The 9,839-nt window shown below is 42.5% G+C and overlaps 1 pseudogene; it reads left to right on the top strand.

Annotated features, from left to right (window-relative positions):
* The window catches only part of LOC104981483, a 37,623-nt pseudogene extending 33,805 nt beyond the window's left edge, over window positions 1-3,818 (top strand).
* Window positions 3,819-9,839: the final 6,021 nt, after the last annotated feature.

Below are 9,839 nucleotides of genomic sequence, written 5' to 3'. Positions count from 1 at the left end.
GTCTCTTGCATGGTATGTCTGCCCTTCAGGTAAAGCTTCCTCAGGAATGTTGTTAGACTCAGACTTCTGATAAGAATTTAACAGAAAGTTTGAGGTTGTCTTCTGTAGTAGGGTAGATACGATGACCATGAAGAGCTGTCCACTTCCAACTCCAGCTGATTAGAGAGGCAACAGGATTCTTAGGAAGATGAGGGAGCCCAATCTGGAAATGTACTGTGGAAGTAAGCTGAGGTGGGTCTGTATTTTCCCTGCAGGGGGAACTGCAGTATTCCATGATAGTTCTGGGTTGCTTCCACACACAAGTGCAGTGACTCTGGAAATGGTTGTTCTCCTGTTTCCTCCTTCATACTAAATTTTAATTAAGCACTTCCCTTCCTTAATCATATTTTAACTTGAGTGGATGAACTATATATTTGTAGGAATTCTGCAGCCTAATTGCTGTGTTCTCTTCAGCTCATATGTAACAGCCATCACCCACCTTCAGATCATCCCCTCACTGATTACTAAGGCAGACATTACATCTAAGCACAAAGGAAGCGGCCAGTCTGACGAGGGCTCTCTTAACTTTGTTGGCCTGAACCATTCTCGCAAGCCCTTTTTAACATTTTATATTGTTGTTTTTTGTGGAACTGCTATCAGGAGCTATATTTCTCCAAACCTTGTGAAGCATCCGTTAAGCAAAAGATACCATTTATCAATACCTCTCAGGACTGGTTTGATAGTATACAATTGTTGTTCAGTCGCTTTGTTGTCTCTGACTTTTTGCAGTCCCATGAACTGCCGCACTCCAGGCTTCACTGTCCTTCGCTATCTCCCTGAGTTTGCTCAAACTCATGTCCATTGAGTCAGTGATGCCATTCAACCATCTCATCCTATGTCACCCCCTTCTTCTCTAGCCCTCAATCTTTCCCAGCATCAAGGTCTTTTCCAATTAGTTGGCTCTTCGCATCAGATGGCTGAAGTACTGGAACTTCAGCTTCAGCACCAGCCCTTCCAATGAATATTCAGGATTGATTTCCTTTTGGATTGATTGGTTTGATCTCCTTGTGTGCAAGGGACTCTCAAGAGTCTTCTCCAACACCTCAGTTCAAAAGTATCAATTCTTCAGTGCTCAGCCTTCTTTATGGACCAACTCTCACATCCATACATGACGGCTGGAAAAACAATAGCTTTGACTAGACGGACCTTTGTCAGCAAAGTGATGTCTCTGCTTTTCAATACACTATTTAGGTTTGTCCTAGTTATTCTTCCAACGAGCAAATGTCTTTTAATTTTGTGGCTGCAGTCACCATCTGCAGTGATTCTGGAGCCCAAGAAAATGAAATCTGACACTGTTTCCATTGTTTCCTATCTATTTGCCATGATGTGATGGGACTGGATGCCATAATCTTCATTTTTTGAATGTTGAGTTTTAAGCCAGCTTTTTCACTCTCCTCTTTCACCATTATCAAGAGACTCTTAAGTTCCTCTTAACTTTCTGCCACTAAAGTGGTATCATCTGCATATCTTGGGTTGTTGATGTTTCTCTCAGCAATCTTGATTCCAACTTGTGATTCATCCAGCCCAGCATTTCTAGCGATGTACTCTGCATGATGGCGCAGTAAATCCAACAATAAGAAAAGATTTGAAAACTGTACCTAAATTCTACTGTTGTCCAATTGAAGGATGCCCTAGAGGCCCTGACAGACTATTTTCTCAATTTTCTCTTGCAAAACAGCACTGTATGAAAGTGCATGCTAAAAGAAGCATAAATGTAGTAAGTGCAGCAATTCATACGGCACCAAGTGGGACTTGAAAAGACATGCAGAGGATTGTGGCAAGACCTTCCAGTGCACGTGTGGCCGTCACTATGCCAGCTACCGAACTGGCCATGAGATCCCTGCAGAACACGGGGATCCACCTAGTAAGAAAAGGAAGATGGAAAACTGCCTGTGCAGCTGGAGCTGTCCAGGAAGACCGCTGAATCACTGAGCAACCAACCAATTCCACAACCAGACGTTCCAGAACTAGAAACTTTGGAAATAAAGCTGGTGGCTTCCTCTGAAGACTCTCGCAGCTCTAATGCCAAACAACAGACTCTTCCAGCAGCTCCAAGGTACCCTCAGCAGTTGCTTTTGCCAAAGCCCAAGGTGGCTTTGGTTAAACTCCCCGTCATGCAGTTTTCTCCTGTGCCTGTCTTTGTGCCTACAGCCGACTCCTCGGCCCAGTCTGTGGTGTTGGGTGTCGACCATCAGGGCTCCGCTCCTGGTGCCATACACTTACTGCCCTTGTCCATTGGAACCCTGACCCTCAGCCTAGATTTGGAGGCCTGCTCTCTCAAGGAGAGCCTCCCTCTTTCAAAAGTTGTAAATCCTGTTGCTGTTAAGCCGATTAGCACAGGTGTTCAAGTCAACTTGGGTAAAAGTCCATTTAGCCCATTACTGAAGAAGGAAGTGGCAACCCAATCCAGTATTCTTGCCTGGGGAATCCCATGGACAGGGGAGCCTGGTGGGCTGCTGTCCATGGGGTCGCACAGAGTCGGACACGACTGAAGCGATGCATGCATGCATAGCCCATTACAAGAACTTGGGAACACATGTCAGAAGAACAACATTTCTTTGACCAATGTACAGACAGACCTGTCCTGCACCACACCACAATTCATGCCATCTGCACAGTGGGCCAGTCCTGACTCCTCTGTGTCGTCCTGTTCACAAACTGATTTGACATTAGTGTTCAAAGTCAGACTTTTTTGCCCAGTTCTAAGGTAACCTCATCTATCACTGCTCAGACTGATGCGTTTATAGATGCCAGTTTCCAGCCAGGTGGGATCTCCTGAGAAACTCAGAGCAGTGGAATGCGAAGTCCAGCAGATGACCGAGTACAGATGGACCATGCTGTAATGTGTGGAGACATTTTTGAGAGTGTCCATTCATCATATGGTGTGTCTACAGACAATATTATAAGCAGTAGCTTAGTAGCAGAGACTGTAACTCATGACTTGTTACCTCAGAACCACCCTAAAACTTTATCTCAAGATATTGAGAAATCCACACCAAATTTCAGTGCCCCGAATAGTATGCTTTCGTCAGAGAACGTGACAGATAATCAAACCCAAACCATGGATTTATTAAGTGATCTAGAAAACATCTTGTCAAGTAACCTACCTGGTCAGACGTGGACAATCATAGTCTTTTGTCTGACACAAATACTGGACCTGACATCCAGCTCCCATCTGGCCCAATCCAGAATCCTGCAGTTGATTTTGATACTGAAGAGTTTTCAGCCTCAAATACACAAACCAAAGAGAGTGAGCTTAGCACCATGACCACTGAGCCAGTCTTGGAATCGCTGGACACAGAAACCCAAACTGATCTCTTCCTTGCAGACCCTTCTGCCCAGGCCTACAGTTGTAAGGGAAATTCTAGCTTCTTAGGCCTTGAAATGTTTGACATGCAGACACAGATGGACCTGAACTTCTTTTTAGACAGTAGCCCTCATCTGCCACTGGGAAGTATCCTGAAACACTCCAGCTTTTCCATGAGTACTGATTCATCTGACACAGAGACCCAGACTGACAGACTCTCCACTGCTAAAAACCTGCCTGCCCTGGAAAGCAAAGTTCAGTTGAACAGTGCCGAAACACAGACAATGAATTCTGGCTTCGAAACTTTGGGGAGCTTATTCTTCACCAGCAATGAAACTTAGACAGCAATGGATGACTCTCCCCTGGATGATCTGGCCTGGAACAAGATGGAATCTCAATTCAGCTCTGTTGAAACCCAGACGTGTGCAAAACTACACCCAGTCTCCAACTTCTGAAAGCAGAGTCCACATGGGGGGTGGATTCACAAATACTGGACCTGACACCCAGTTCCCATCTGGCCCAACGCAGAATCTGGATTTAGAAGATGAAGAAGGGGGACAACAGTACTAACTCTACTGAATGCAGTCGATGATACAGTTACTTCGATTCTTTGAGGTTCTTTGCCTTTTTGTACTTGTAAACATATTTGTGTAAAAATTTGTGAGTGTATTATAAAGTGTAAGATGTTGATCTGGAAAAAAAAAAAGAACAGACTTTTGGACTCTGTGGGAGAAGGTGAGGGTGGGATGATTTCAGAGAATAGCATTGAAACATGTACATTACCATATGTAAAATAGATGACCAGTGCAAGCTCGATGCATGAAGCAGGGCACCCAAAGCAGGTGGTCTGGGACAACCCAGAGGGATGAGGTAGAGAAGGAGGTGGGAGGGGTTTCACAATGGGGTTATCATGTACCTGTGGCCGATTCATGTTGAAGTATGGCAAAAACCTTGACAATATTGTAAAGTAATTATTATCCAATTAAAATAAATAAATTTTTTAAAAGATCACCATTCTCCACACCACCACCAACCTCCCCCACAAAAAAATCAGGGTTTTCCCTGTGGTCCAGTGGTTAAGAATCCACGTGTCAATGCAGAGGAATCGGTTTGAGCCCTTGTCTAGGAAGGTCCCACATGCCGCAAAGCAACTGAAGCACCCAGAGCGCATGCTCCACAAGAGAAGCCGCAGCAATGAAAAGCTGGTGCATTGCGACAAGAGAAAATGTTCATGAAGCAACGAAGTCCCAGTGCAGCCAATAATAAATAAATAATTCTAGAAAGAAAAAGAAAAAATACTCATACCTAGAGGTGGGGCTTTTTGTTTTGTTGTGCATGATTTAGAGTTAGAAGAGGAAACAGGGAAATACCTTACTTTGGCAGCACTTTTTAAAAACCACAATTCCTCATGTACTAGAGACTCATAGAACAGCAGGCAAAAGGGGTAAGGGAGAGATGCAGCTTCAACAGAGCGGAAGTATACTAAGTGAAAAGTTGCTGGGAACTGAGAAAAGAGGCTGCCATACCAATCTGCCCTCTAAATACAGATGTTAAAGGAAGATTCCATTGCCATGCCATTGGGCAGAAATCAGAGCAAAAGGCAGTCCTCACTCACTGGTTGGTTTGGTTTAGTTGCTAAGCCGTGTCCAACTCTTGCAACTCCATGGACTATAGCCCACCAGGCTCTTTTGTCCACGGGATGGGATTCACCAGGCAAGAACACTGGAGTGGGCTGCCATTTCCTTCTCCAGTTTTAGGATTATCTCCCTTCTTTTGTTGACTCTGAATCTAAATAGATACCACTATGTTCAAAGTTGGGAACAGAGACAAAAAGTTAGCATGGAAAGTATTAAAAAACAAAAGAGCACAATAAAACATGAGAAAGGAAAAAAGTACTCCAGAGATTCAGAAACTTTCCATATGTGAATAACTTTGCTGGAGCCAGAAAAAATTTACAGGAAATTTATTGAGCATCTTAAGTGGAACTGAAGGACCTGAATGTATGGGAGAGGGGAAATAGAAGAAATAAGGTAAAATTTCAGTAATTGTTGAGCCTGGGTGATGGGTACTAATATAAATTTTCAAGTTTTTATAGCAAAAAGTTTTTTAAACTAAAGATCTATTAAAGATAATACTGGGTTGGCCTAAAGTTTCATTTAGGTTTTTGATATCTTAGAGAAAAACTGAATGAACATTTGGGCCATCCCAATAAATTAACTCTGCAAATTTGCAATATATAACAATACATACAGCCACAAAAAATAATTTCACTTTAATATACGAGTGACATAAGTAAGAAAATTTTTTTCTTCTTTTTTAATCCTATTTATAATAGTAAGAAGGAATATAGTGGGAATAATATAACTTAGATAATAAAATCTACTCAGAGAAAATTTATAAAACTTATTAAAAGAAATAAAAAGAAATAAAGGAACCCTGAAACAGAGAAATACTCATGGACAAGAAGAGTAACTGTAGTGAAGATGGCATTGCTTTTCAAGTTAACTTACAGATTTAACACAACACCTAAAGCAGTATCACATTAACGGGTATAGGTAAAAATTTCTCATTTATATACTTCTTGTCATAACATTTCTTTTAAGCTCTTGGATTTTATGCATTAATTGTACTTATGTTCTATATCTTATGAGGTTTAGACATCTTTGGGGGCTTTGCTGGCTGGGGAAGGGACTGCCCTTTAGGGCTTGCTAATTCCTGAGACAGGAAACAGTATGTTGGTTGGTGAGCCCAGCTTTCCTATACACCAACCAATTCAAACTCCGCACCACCAGCCACCTCCTTTAGCCAGCAGTCACACACAGGGCCAGCATTTCCCCTGCCCTAAATCTTCCCAAGATCAGATACCAGACAACAGGGACAGCCCTGTCCCCCAAAGTTCGCTGGAATTACTCAGATATCCTAATTTGTTTGCCTTTCTCTGCCTTGCTTTTTCCACAGAAAACATAACAAAAACTGTGACCTGTGCTTTTCCTCCCCTCCTCTCTTCCTTCAGGCTTCCCCGGTGGCTCAGATGGTAAAGAATCTGCCTGCAATGCAAAAGACTTGGGTTCGTATCCCTGGGCCGGGGAAGATCCCCTGAGAAGGGAATGGCTGGCTACCCTCACTAGTACTCTTGCCTGGAGAATTCCATGGACAGAGAGGAGCCTGGCAGGTTACAGTCCATGGGGTCACAAAGAATCAGACACGACTGAGCCAAGAACACTTTTCTCTTCCTTCAGACTGACTTTGGTGCACCCCCTTGTGGCCATGCCTGGCATGACATGCCTTTCATGTCTAAGACAGCTTTTATTACAATGGCATTGACCTAGTGTTTTCACTCAGTCATTTTTATAAATTAACTGCTGGGCACAACTTATCTTACTTTTCTGCATTCTTTGGCAATCATGTCTAGCTTTTTTTTAATGTCTAGGTTTTTTTTTTTTTTTGTCAGAACAGCTGCCACTGCAAAAAATATTTATTTACAATGTCACAGTATTTTTGAGCATCTGTTGATCATTCAGTGGCTGCACAATGCATGAGTTCTGCTTAAAAACTCCTTCCACACAGGCATGCACTGCTAATTTGCTGGTAAAAGAAAAGAGAGAGAAGCTACAGAAGCCAGCTTGTTCATTCATTCCACAGCTTTTCTCTGAGTGAGGAATGGGAATACAAAAGTACCTGACATGTGACCCCAGCCCTAAAAGTGTCAAAATCCAGCTGCGTAAGTGAAACACGAACAGAAAATTCCTAAATTATCATAAAATGTTAATTTAACTTAGAGACAGCTCTTTTGCTTTCACATCCTTTTTAAGGTTCTCCCAGAGAGCTGTTTCACAGACATAATGCTGATACTAAAGTCCAACTTATAAAAGTGCTTACTTATTTTTGCAGAAGAGGGAAAACTGATTAGTAGGTATTTTCTGGGAGTAAAAAAAAAAAAAAAAACTATGCAAGATTGAGTCAAATCTCAAGACTTGTCAAATCTCAAGAGAGATTGTTCTCTTTTGCTACTCTTGAAAATATGACTCTACTGCATTTCACTTGGCTTCTAAGAATAGTTGCATTTTTTCTATTTTTAATATTTATTTATTTATGGCTGTGCTAGGTCTTCACTGCTGCACATGACTTTCTCTAACTGCGAAGAGCTGCAGCCACTCTTCATCGCAGCACGCTGGCTTCTCACGTCAGGGGCTTCTTCTGCTGTGGACCATGGGTCCTAGAGTGTACGGCCTCAGTAGTTGTAGCCACCGACTTGGTTGTCCCGCAGTATGTGGGATCTTCCTGGACCGAGGATCGAAACGTCAAGGTGGTTCTCCAACCACTGGATCACCAGGGAAGTCCGCGTTTTTTTTCCTTTTAAACTAGGAAGCATGGCTGGAAAAGCAGAGGGAAAATACAAAACATACACATTTTTGTCAGGAAAGCTTTACATTATATGCCAATAACAAAACTTACCCATCAAGGATATATATGCTGCTGCTGCTAAGTCACTTCAGTCGTGTCCGACTCTGTGCGACCCCATAGACCGCAGCCCATCAGGCTCCCCCGTCCCTGGGATTCTCCAGGCAAGAACACTGGAGTGGGTTGCCATTTCCTTCTCCAATGCATGAAAGTGAAAAGTGAAAGGGAAGTCGCTCAGTCGTGTCCAACTCTGTGCAACCCCATGGACTGCAGCCCACCAGGCTCTTCCGTCCATGGGATTTTCCAGGCAAGAGTGCTGGAGTGGGGTGCCATTGCCTTCTCCGAAGGATATATATAAGCACAATTAAATTCATATAGAATCAATCTTTAGAGCTGGGTTAACTTCTAGCTCCGGGAGATGGTGGACTGGGAAGCCTGGCATGCTGCAGTTCATGAGGTAGCAAGAGTCGGACACGGCTGAGCAACTGAACAAAACCAACTTATATATTTATTTATTTTTGGCCACAAAGCATGTCAGATCTTGTTCCCTGAGCACAGATGGAACCCACACGCCCTGCAGTGGAAGCAAAAAATTCTAACCACTGGACCACCAAGGAAATCCCTAGGCATCTTTCAATGGGCTGGTCTGGGAGCTTTGCTCTTAACGCTTTCCCACACCGTAACTTTAAAATGCTGTGTGGGAAAACTAAATGCTGTGGGAATCCCATTCTCTATCCTTTCTCCTCAGACTTACCTTGTGAACGTACTCTTTTCACAGTCTGTATCACGCACTTTCACTTATGTATCTGTGTCCTCCCACCAGACTATGAGCTCCTGGGGTGGCAGGATCTCTCTTTTTTTCTGTGAACTTACTTGTCGAACAGAACCTGACAGAAATGGCTCTAGCCCCTCTTTCTCACAAGATCCTCATCAAGCTGATTGGTTTACTTCACCTTTTCTGCTTTTCTACCTGCTGCTATGAACTTCACCAGGTGTTATTAAGCTTTCTCGTCTTTGGTAATCACATAAGTGCTATGGTATTTAATCATGGTTTTATTATTAAGTAAAGCTGTTGCGATTTTCATATATTTAAAAACTATTTGTCTATCTTTAACCATTGCTCATTTTTCTGTAGAGTTGTTTGTATTTCTCACCAATTTTTTTTATTTGGCTGTGTCGGACTTAGTCATGGCATGCATGATATTCCATCTTCATTGAAGCATGTGGTATCTGTAGTTGCAGCTAAAGATGTGGGATCAAGTTCAATGAACACAGATCAAACCCAGGCCCCCTGCACTGGGAGCACCGAGTCTCAGCTACTGGACCACCAGGGAAGTAGCATCACCGATTTAGTTTCTAAAACACCAGTTATTAATCTGTATTTATTATTTAGCTCATTAAAAGGACAATTTTCTAGTCCTGTAGAACTGTGTTCAATTCTTGGCTCTAGGTAATTATTATCATCTCTAAAATGAGAAGACAAATAATACTTCCTGTCTCATAGAGACACTCACAGAAATGTTATGAGTATTAAATGAGAAAATTCATAGTGTACCTGGTATATAATTATAGGTACAATTTTTTAATGTTTACTATCATATTGACTACGCCCAAGCCTTTGACTGTATGGATCACAATAAACTGTGGAAAATTCTGAAAGAGATGGGAATACCAGACCACCTGATCTGCCTCTTGAGAAATCTGTATGCAGGTCAGGAAGCAACAGTTACAACTGGACATGGAACAACAGACTGGTTCCAAATAGGAAAAGGAGTACGTCAAGGCTGTATATTGTCACCCTGCTTATTTAACTTCTATGCAGAGTACATCATGAGAAACGCTGGGCTGGAAGAAACACAAGCTGGAATCAAGATTGCCGGGAGAAATATCAATAACCTCAGATATGCAGATGACACCACCCTTACGGCAGAAAGTGAAGAGGAACTCAAAAGCCTCTTGATGAAAGTGAAAGAGGAGAGTGAAAAAGTTGGCTTAAAGCTCAACATTCAGAAAATGAAGATCATGGCATCTGGTCCCATCACTTCATGGGAGATAGATGGGGAAACAGTGGAAACAGTGGCTGACTTTATTT

This window comes from Bison bison, unplaced genomic scaffold (assembly GCF_000754665.1).
Source record: "Bison bison bison isolate TAMUID 2011002044 unplaced genomic scaffold, Bison_UMD1.0 scf7180017864518, whole genome shotgun sequence".
Taxonomy (NCBI): domain Eukaryota; kingdom Metazoa; phylum Chordata; class Mammalia; order Artiodactyla; family Bovidae; genus Bison; species Bison bison.
Note: the sequence above shows the minus strand (reverse complement) of the source record. Positions and strands in the feature narration are given on the sequence as shown.